The sequence below is a fragment of the Bombina bombina genome, chromosome 2 (genome assembly GCF_027579735.1).
Source record: "Bombina bombina isolate aBomBom1 chromosome 2, aBomBom1.pri, whole genome shotgun sequence".
Lineage (NCBI taxonomy): Eukaryota > Metazoa > Chordata > Amphibia > Anura > Bombinatoridae > Bombina > Bombina bombina.
In genome coordinates this window covers 4,996,445-5,007,072 of record NC_069500.1, presented here as the reverse complement: position 1 = coordinate 5,007,072, position 10,628 = coordinate 4,996,445, and positions in this window count along the sequence as shown.

Sequence of the window (10,628 nt, the reverse complement as noted above, 5' to 3'; positions counted from 1 at the left end):
CATAGCGGATATAGTATATTGTGCATTACAGATCTGTTCTCTAGTTTCAGTAATATAAACAGAAGTAAATCAAACTTACGGCTAGATTTTGAGTTTTGTCGGTAACAACCCGAAAAACTAACGCCGGCTTTTTTCTGGCCGCACCATAAAAATAACTCTGGTATTGAGAGTCCAAAGAATGGCTGCGTTAGGCTCCAAAAAAGGAGCGTAGAGCATATTTAACGCAGCTTCAACTCTCGATACCAGAGTTGCTTACGCAAGCAGCCAGCCTCAAAAACGTGCTCGTGCACGATTCCCCCATAGGAAACAATGGGGCTGTTTGAGCTGAAAAAAAACCTAACACCTGCAAAAAAGCCGCGTTCAGCTCCTAACGCAGCCCCATTGTTTGCTATGGGGAAACACTTCTACGTCTGCACTTAACACCCTAACATGTACCCCGAGTCTAAACACCCCTAACCTTACACTTATTAACCCCTAATCTGCCCCCCCCCGCTATCGCTGACACCTGCATTTTATTTTTAACCCCTAATCTGCCGCTCCGTAAACCGCCGCTACTTACATTATCCTTATGTACCCCTAATCTGCTGCCCCTAACACCGCCGACCCCTATGTTATATTTATTAACCCCTAATATGCCCCCCACAACATCGCAGCCAGCTACCTACAATAATTAACCCCTTATCTGCCGAGCGGACCTGAGCGCTACTATAATAAAGTTATTAACCCCTAATCCGCCTCACTAACCCTATAATAAATAGTATTAACCCCTAATCTGCCCTCCCTAACATCGCCGACACCTAACTTCAATTATTAACCCCTAATCTGCCGACCGGAGCTCACCGCTATTCTAATAAATGTATTAACCCCTAAAGCTAAGTCTAACCCTAACACTAACTCCCCCCTAAATTAAATATAATTTTAATCTAACGAAATAAATTAACTCTTATTAAATAAATTATTCCTATTTAAAGCTAAATACTTACCTGTAAAATAAATCCTAATATAGCTACAATATAAATTATAATTACATTGTAGCTATTGTAGGATTAATATTTATTTTACAGGCAACTTTGTAATTATTTTAACCAGGTACAATAGCTATTAAATAGTTCAGAACTATTTAATAGTTACCTAGTTAAAATAATTACAAAATTACCTGTAAAATAAATCCTAACCTAAGTTACAATTAAACCTAACACTATACTATCATTAAATTAATTAAATACAATACCTACAAAAAAATACATTTAAATAAACTAACTAAAGTACAAAAAATAAAAAAGAACTAAGTTACAAAAAATAAGAAAATATCTACAAACATAAGAAAAATATTACAACAATTTTAAACTAATTACACCTACTCTAAGCCCCCTAATAAAACAACAAAGCCCCCCAAAATAAAAAATGCCCTACCCTATTGTAAATTACTAAAGTTAAAAGCTATTTTACCTTACCAGCCCTGAACAGGGCCCTTTGCGGGGCATGCCCCAAAAAGTTCAGCTCTTTTTCCTGTAAAAAAAAACATACAATACCCCCCCCCAACATTACAACCCACCACCCACATACCCCTAATCTAACCCAAACCCCCCTTAAATAAACCTAACACTAAGCACCTGAAGATCATCCTACCTTGTCTTCACCTCACCAGGTATCACCGATCCGTCCTGGCTCCAAAATCTTCAACCAACCCAAGCGGGGGTTGGCGATCCATCATCCGATGGCTGAAGAGGTCCAGAAGAGGCTCCAAAGTCTTCATCCTATCCGGGAAGAAGAGGCGATCCAGACCGGCAACCATCTTGATCCAAGCGGCATCTTCTATCTTCATCCGATGACGACCGGCTCCATCCTGAAGACCTCCACTGCGGACCCATCTTCCTCCGGCGACGTCCAACTGAAGAATGACGGTTCCTTTAAGGGACGTCATCCAAGGTGGCGTCCCTCGAATTCCGATTGGCTGATAGGATTCTATCAGCCAATCGGAATTAAGGTAGGAATATTCTGATTGGCTGATGGAATCAGCCAATCACAATCAAGTTCAATCCGATTGGCTGATCCAATCAGCCAATCAGATTGAGCTTGCATTCTATTGGCTGTTCCGATCAGCCAATAGAATGCGAGCTCAATCTGATTGGCTGATTGGCTCAGCCAATCGGATTGAACTTGATTCTGATTGGCTGATTCCATCAGCCAATCAGAATATTCCTACCTTAATTCCGATTGGCTGATAGAATCCTATCAGCCAATCGGAATTTGAGGGACGCCATCTTGGATGACGTCCCTTAAAGGAACCATCATTCTTCAGTTGGACGTCGCCGGATGAAGATGGGTCCGCGTCGGAGGTCTTCAGGATGGAGCCGGTCCTATTCGGATGAAGATAGAAGATGCCGCTTGGAAGAAGATGGTTGCCGGTCCGGGATCTACTCTTCTTCCCGGATAGGATGAAGACTTTGGAGCCTCTTCTGGACTTCTTCAGCCGTCGGATGATGGATGTCTAGCCCCCGCTTGGGCTTAGATGAAGATATCGGAGCCAGGACGGATCAGTGATACCTGGTGCGGTGAAGACAAGGTAGGAAGATCTTCAGGGGCTTAGTGTTAGGTTTATTTAAGGGGGGTTTGGGTTAGATTAGGGGTATGTGGGTGGTGGGTTGTAATGTTGGGGGGGGTATTGTATGTTTTTTTTACAGGAAAAAGAGCTGAACTTTTTGGGGCATGCCCCGCAAAGGGCCCTGTTCAGGGCTGGTAAGGTAAAAGAGCTTTTAACTTTAGTAATTTAGAATAGGGTAGGGCATTTTTTTATTTTAAGGGGCTTTGTTATTTTATTAGGGGGCTTAGAGTAGGTGTAATTAGTTTAAAATTGTTGTAATATTTTTCTTATGTTTTTAAATATTTTTTTATTTTTTGTAACTTAGTTCTTTTTTATTTTTTGTACTTTAGTTAGTTTATTTAAATGTATTAATTTGTAGGTATTTTATTTAATTAATGTATTGATAGTGTAGTGTTAGGTTTAATTGTAGGTAATTGTAGGTATTTTATTTAATTAATTTAATGATAGTATAGTGTTAGGTTTAATTGTAACTTAGGTTAGGATTTATTTTACAGGTAATTTTGTAATTATTTTAACTAGGTAACTATTAAATAGTTCTGAACTATTTAATAGCTATTGTACCTGGTTAAAATAATTACAAAGTTGCCTGTAAAATAAATATTAATCCTAAAATAGCTACAATGTAATTATAATTTATATTGTAGCTATATTAGGGTTTATTTTACAGGTAAGTATTTAGCTTTAAATAGGAATAATTTATTTAATAAGAGTGAATTTATTTCGTTAGAATAAAATTATATTTAACTTAGGGGGGTGTTAGTGTTAGGGTTAGACTTAGCTTTAGGGGTTAATACATTTATTAGAATAGCGGTGAGCTCCGGTCGGCAGATTAGGGGTTAATGTTTGAAGTTAGGTGTCGGCGATGTTAGGGAGGGCAGATTAGGGGTTAATATTATTTATTATAGGGTTAGTGAGGCGGATTAGGGGTTAATAACTTTATTATAGTAGCGCTCAGGTCCGCTCGGCAGATTAGGGGTTAATAAGTGTAGGCAGGTGGAGGCGACGTTGTGGGGGGCAGGTTAGGGGTTAATAAATATAATACAGGGGTCGGCGGTGTTAGGGGCAGCAGATTAGGGGTACATAAGGATAACTTAAGTAGCGGCGCTTTGCGGTCGGCAGATTAGGGGTTAATTATTGTAGGTAGTTGGCGGCGACGTTGTGGGGGGCAGATTAGGGGTTAATAAATATAATACAGGGGTCGGCGGTTTTAGGGGGAGCAGATTAGGGGTACATAAGGATAACGTAGGTGGCGGTCGGCAGATTAGGGGTTAAAAAAATGTATTCGAGTGTCGGCGATGTGGGGGGACCTCGGTTTAGGGGTACATAGGTAGTTTATGGGTGTTAGTGTACTTTAGAGTACAGTAGTTAAGAGCTTTAGAAACCGGCGTTAGCCCAGAAAGCTCTTAACTACTGACTTTTTCCTGCGGCTGGAGTTTTATTGTTAGATTTCTAACGCTCACTTCAGACACGACTCTAAATACCAGAGTTAGAAAGATCCCATTGAAAAGATAGGATACGCAATTGACGTAAGGGGATCTGCGTTATGGAAAAGTCGCGGCTGAAAAGTGAGCGTTAGACCCTATTTTGAGTGACTCAAAATACCGGCGGTAGCCTAAAACCAGCGTTAGGAGCCTCTAACGCTGGTTTTCACGGCTACCGCCAAACTCCAAATCTAGGTCTACGTGATTCCACATAGATATTCACTACAGAGACAGTATCGCAACTTAGTTACCGCTACACAAATATGTTTTGCAGTAAGGATGTCACATAGGCGTATATATATACAAATATAGGTGACTTATGGTATCTTTAAGTAGCACGGTATCTCTAAATAAAATGGTTCAATTTTGTCCCTTTAATTCAAATTGAATGATATAGTGATTAGATAGCCATATGTGTCAAGTTTGTGCAGATCCAATTGTATGCTGGAGGTATGTCAGCAGCCAACCTATGAGAAAACAGCTATGAGTATAAGTAAAAGTAAGGGACTCCATTCAGGTATCTAAGAATAAGGGTAATCCCGAAATGCGTAAGATGTGAAGGGGAGCCCACTTCATATGTCTGTACTATATCTTAACCTGTAGGTGTTGTTGGCAGTGACAGGTTGAGCTGTGAACTTTTTATGTGCTGTTAGCTTTTCTTTTTAATCGAATGAAATAAAGCTGTTTTTAGGAGGAGCCGGTCTGGGACTACATTATTCTTTGGATGAACTTTTGTTGCGTCATTTCACATTACTACTTCCCCAAGCGCCAGCTACTCCACTAATTCTCTCACACAGACAGGGAAGACCCCGGAATAATTAGTAGGGTACCAACTAGTAAAGGAACAAATATCTACTTACCTCAGCTATAAACCTATGACAACGGCACACTATGAAGCTAAGTGCCACGCTAGAGACTGTACTGCTACAAGGGAAATCTGCCACATTTTGACTCCACAGTTCAGCCAAACATATATAAAGACATGCAAACAGACCAGTTTACCCCATAATACTTCATAAATAAAGATCACGATTCCCCTCCTGCAGAACCCCTAAAGTGTTATAGCCACCAATCACACCTGGGTCTGCTACAGAGAGTTAATACAGAGCCCTATGTGAAAGGAGCAGGACCTGTGGAGATAAGCAGAGATGAAAAAAAAAACGCAGACCGTAAAGGACTGCCTATCTAGATCACAAATGAAACAGAAGGCAAGCGAACAGAGCACAAAAACAGCAATAGGGACATCCACGGAGAGCCCAACAACTGTACAGATGGAGGCATAGACGTACCCATATATTAAAGAACTGTTATCACAAATCAAAGCGCTGTTTCAAGAGGAGCTCAAAACTGCACTTTTTTCGACCTTAAACAAGACATAAGAGACATAGGTGGACGAACATCGGAAATAGAGGAGAAACTGGACGATATATCGGAGGAAATTCCGCATATGCAACAGAAACTGCAGGAACAATCAGCCTCCATCGAAAATCTAGAAGCTCAGATCGAAGACCTTGAAAACAGATCTCGTCGATCAAACATACGCATCAGAAATCTCCCAGAAGAATATAAAAATCTACAAACAGAAATCACAGAACTTTTCCACCAATTAGTACCTGAGTTAGAGGTTGAAATGGATGGATAGAGTGCACAGAGCCCTAATCAAACCCTCACAATCCATGACAAGGGACATAATTGTAAAACTACATTATTACAACGTAAAGGAAGCCATTCACAAAGCAGCCAGATCTTCTCATAACTTGAGCTTTGAAAACCACCCTCTACAGTTATACACTGATCTCTCCCCAACCACACTCAGAAAAAGAAAAGAGATGAAGCCAGTGATACAAGCCCTCATCAAAGCTAAAATCAAATACAGATGGAACTTTCCTTTAAAGCTGCTTTTTACTTTCATGGGCAGCACCTACAGATGCTCAACAGTGGAAGAGGGGGAAGCACTCTTAACTCGCCTGGGAATCTCCAAGGATAACTTAAATATGCCGGCTTCACCTAAACCCAGAGGAAGTAAATCACACGTGACTGGACTCCAGTTGGGAAATATGGAAAACCTAAAAAAGCCAAACAAGGTACAAGCAACACAAGTATGGAAGATGGACCGATTACTGTAAGAATATACTACCGGACCTAGAGTCTAAAAGAGAGTCATTATATCTCACCTAGAGTCTAAAAGTTCCCCCAATCGGGGTATTATCTGCTAACGCAGAATTGTTGAATATAAAGTTATACTAGCTCAGTTCAATATTCTTCCATCCTTGAAACTTCCCCACCCCTACTTTCCTACCACTACCAACCCATTCCCCATTCTCCCCCCCAACACACCCTCCACCCCCCCACCATTCCTAATGGTTCACTGACACAAATCAAAGTTACAACTAAGTTTGTCGAAAAGGTTTGATTAAGAAAATGCCTACACAAAAGGTAAATAACTTTTGTTTAATTTTTTAGTTATGTTACAATATGTTTGATGTTGTTTATTGTTATGTTTTTTCAAATAATTCCAATTTGTTACCTAGCAGCCTGCCCATCTCATATAATTACTAAGACTACAGTTAACATGTTCGAAGTAGGGAATTGGTCGATTCTCAGTTTAATAGAGATGATCACAAAACCACACACAGGAAAGAAGCCCTACCCCTATATATGCCTTTCACTTTATGAAATCATTAAATTAAACTCTCGATATGTGGAGATAAAGATAAAAAAACATCCCCATAACTATAAAAGTAATATCCCATAATGTCAGAGGGCTTAACTCTGACCTCAAAAGGAAAAAAGACATTTCAGAATATAAATTGTTAAAGCCCCAAGTAATAATGATGCAAGAGACCCATTTTACAAAACAAATACACTCCCAAATATTGGGATAAATTATATCCCACTCAATACCATGCAACAAGCACAAAGAAAAAAGGTGGGGTCTTTATATACTATTACACGTGTCCCTAAATTTTAAGGAAGAAGAAATAATTAGAGATAGATCACACAGATTTATAATAGTTAAGGGGTTCATACACAATTCACCAGTGATGTTGGTTAACGTATATGCACCAAATGACCACTAAGGACCTTTTCTAACTAACCTCAGTAAACAACTAACACAGCGGAAAAGGTATAGAACCATAATTGGAGGTGATTTCAATATGACGTTTGATGATAAAATAGATAGATCCGCAAAAGATAGAAATTACTCACCACGTCTTCTAAGGGATTTTATTATAGACCATAATCTTATAGATTGCTGGAGAGCACATAACAGAGGGGTATGTGTGTGACTACACTTACTACTCAGCTGCACATGGAACCCACTCCAGAATAGACTACCTACTCACTAGTCAGATAATGTTCCCCCTAGTAGAATCAGCAAGCATCATTAACTGTGCATGGTCAGATCATGCTATAGCAGAAATCACACTTCATGGGATAATAAATACACAGCGAGTGAGATCTTGGTCTCTACATCCTAGCTTAGTACGTAACAAACTACTGTTACAAAGATTACAACAAAACATTGAGGAATTTATTTCACTAAATGAAGGGTCGACATCCAACCCAATATTCCTGTGGGACTCCCTTAAAGCATACACCAGAGGAATACTAATATTAGAGGCCAGTAAGGCTAAAATATAAACGCTTGGTTAATCTGTACGCAACCTAAAACAATCGATAAGAAACAAATTAAGAGATAAAAATGAGAAACATAACCAGCTTATGAACATAGAAGCAATAAACTCAAATAAAGCAACTGACTCACAATATTATTTATATAGTAACAAGCCTGACAAAATGCTGGCTAATAAATTAAAGGATATCACTGGGGCTACTACAGTGCCTCAAATCCAACTCCCAAATGGTGCACACACTAATGACCCTCAACAAATAGCAAATATCTTTTACACGTCACTTTACAATTTAAATCCCCTGAATGCAGCCCAGAACAAATCGGAAGAATTAGATAAATTCTTAGAAAAATAGTACACTTAATACAATCTCAGAAGAAGAATTAAGTAAATTGAATGCCCCAATAACGCAAGAAGTAGTGATAGCCATTAAAGAACTTAAGAGATCTAAGGCCCCAGGACCTGACAGATATGCAAGTTGTTTCTATAAAGATTTACAGAGGACCATAACACCACGGCTGGTTAAACTATTTAATTATATCCTTGATGGTAAAGAGATACCCCCCGATATGTTATTGGCCAGAATTTCAGTAATACCGAAGCCAGGCAAAAACAGACAATACTGTAAAAATTATAGACCAATATCACTCATCAACCAAGACCTTAAACTTTTCATGAAAATATTAGCGAATCGATTATCAGTCCCAATTATGAGTCTAGTCCACACCAACCAAGTCGGGTTTATTAGGCAACGAGAAGCACCGGATAATATCCGTAAGATAATAGACCTCATCAATTGGACCTCTGTTAAGGGAGTGCCTTCTCTCTTTGTTTCTTTGGACGCAGAGAAGGCATTCGATAGGGTCAATTGGGATTATATGCATGCTATCATATAAAAGTGGTATTAAAAGAACTTTCCATGATGCTCTGAAATCTCTATTCTCTAGACCTGAGGCCTTTGTGAGATTATCGGGATATCAATCCAAGCCCATACAGATAAGAAATGGCACGAGGCAAGGGTGCCCTCTATCGCCCTTCTTTTTGCACTATGTATAGAGCCCCTAGCTGTGAAAATTTGAGATAATCCAGATGTTTCGGAGATACCAGTGGGCCCAAAAACTTATAAAATTTTGCTGTTAACAGACTCTCTCCCGAATGTAAAGACTGACGGCTGAGATAATCCACCTCCCAAATGTCTAAACCTGAGATAAAAAAAACGTATAAATTAGACAGGAGATGAATTCCATCTAAGAATGTATTAAAGATACTTCTTAATTGCTTAGGAACTATGAGCCCCTATCTGTTGATTGACATATGCCACAGTTGTGATATTGTCTGTCTGAAAGCAAAAAATTAAATGTTCTCTCCTATAAGAGGCCGAGCCCGAAAGAGCTCTGAAATAGCACAGAGTTCTAAAATATCGATTGGAAACCTCGCCTCTTGAATGTTTACAAACTCCTTGTGCTGTCAGAAATCCTCAGACAGCTCCCCAACCTGTAAGATTTGCATCCATTAAGAATATAGTCCAGGAAGGATGAACAAAAGGAGGCCCCCTGAATAAAACGATGATAGACTAATCACCAAAACAGAGAGAGTAGAGTGTTAGGATTTAAGAATATCAACTGTGATATCTGAAAACAATCTCTGTATCATTGATTCAGTATGCAAAGCAAAAAGAGATGAAAAACGAGCAAAGGGAACCATGCCCGATGCTGCAGTTATGAGACCTAAAACTTCCATGCACATAGCCACTGAAAATAAATGTTCTAGACTGTAACTAAGACAGGCTAACGCCACTTACAATTGACTTATGTCCGATAAAGACAAAGACATGAACACACAATCCATCTAGAAACCCAAAAAGAAGTGACCCTCTTAGGTAAATTAAATCCTCTAACCATGTCTTGAAGATACAAAACTTAGTTGATTCATGAGAGATTCCTATAAAAGAAAAGTCCATATATTTGAATACTGCTCTTTCATATGTATGTATTGGGTACTTGTAAAGCATGGCTAATCACTCGTAAGGGACTCAAGACGCTGCTCATTTAATCGACCTCGGAAGGATGAAAGGCTGAAAGGACTTTGCCGGGACTTTGCAACTCTCAGGTTAATTAAAAGCTCAGCCAAAGTGCATTAGCATGCTGAGCTATCTGTCCGACTTTAATAAAAGAAAAGTTTAAGCTAATACCAAGATACCATCCAAATAAGGAAGCACCACAATACCCTACTGTCTGAATACAGAAAGAAGGGCACCAAGAACCTTTGAAAAGATTCATAAAGCTGTCGCTAGACCAAATGGAAAAGCGACAAATTGGTAAAGTTTATCTAAAAAAGAGAATCTCAGAATCCACAAGTGATCTGAATGAAATAAAATATGAGGATAAACATCCTGTAAAATTGAGTGGACATGAAATGACCTTGCTGAACAAAAAGTCATAATAGTCCTTATAATCGCCAACTTAACAAAACAATATGAAAGTCTTCAGATCCAAGAATGGACTGAATAAACCTTTCTTCTTTGGGACAAAGGGGCCCATTTATTAAGCTCCATACGGAGCTTGGGGGCCCGTGTTTCTGGCGAGTCTTCAGACTCACCAGAAACACAAGTTATGAAGCAGCAGTCTAAAGACCGCTGCTCCATAACCCTGTCCGCCTGCTCTGAGCAGGCAGACAGGAATTGCCGGAAATCAACCCGATCGAGTACGATTGGGTTGATTGACAGCTCCCTGCTGGTGGCCCATTGGCCGTGAGTCCGCAGTAGTGATGTTGCGAACTTAAAATTTTCCATTCGCGAACGGCGAACGTGAATTTCCGCAAATGTTTGCGAACGGGAGAACCGGGCGAACCGCCATTGACTTCAATAGGCAGGCGAATTTTAAAACCCACAGGGACTCTTTCTGGCCA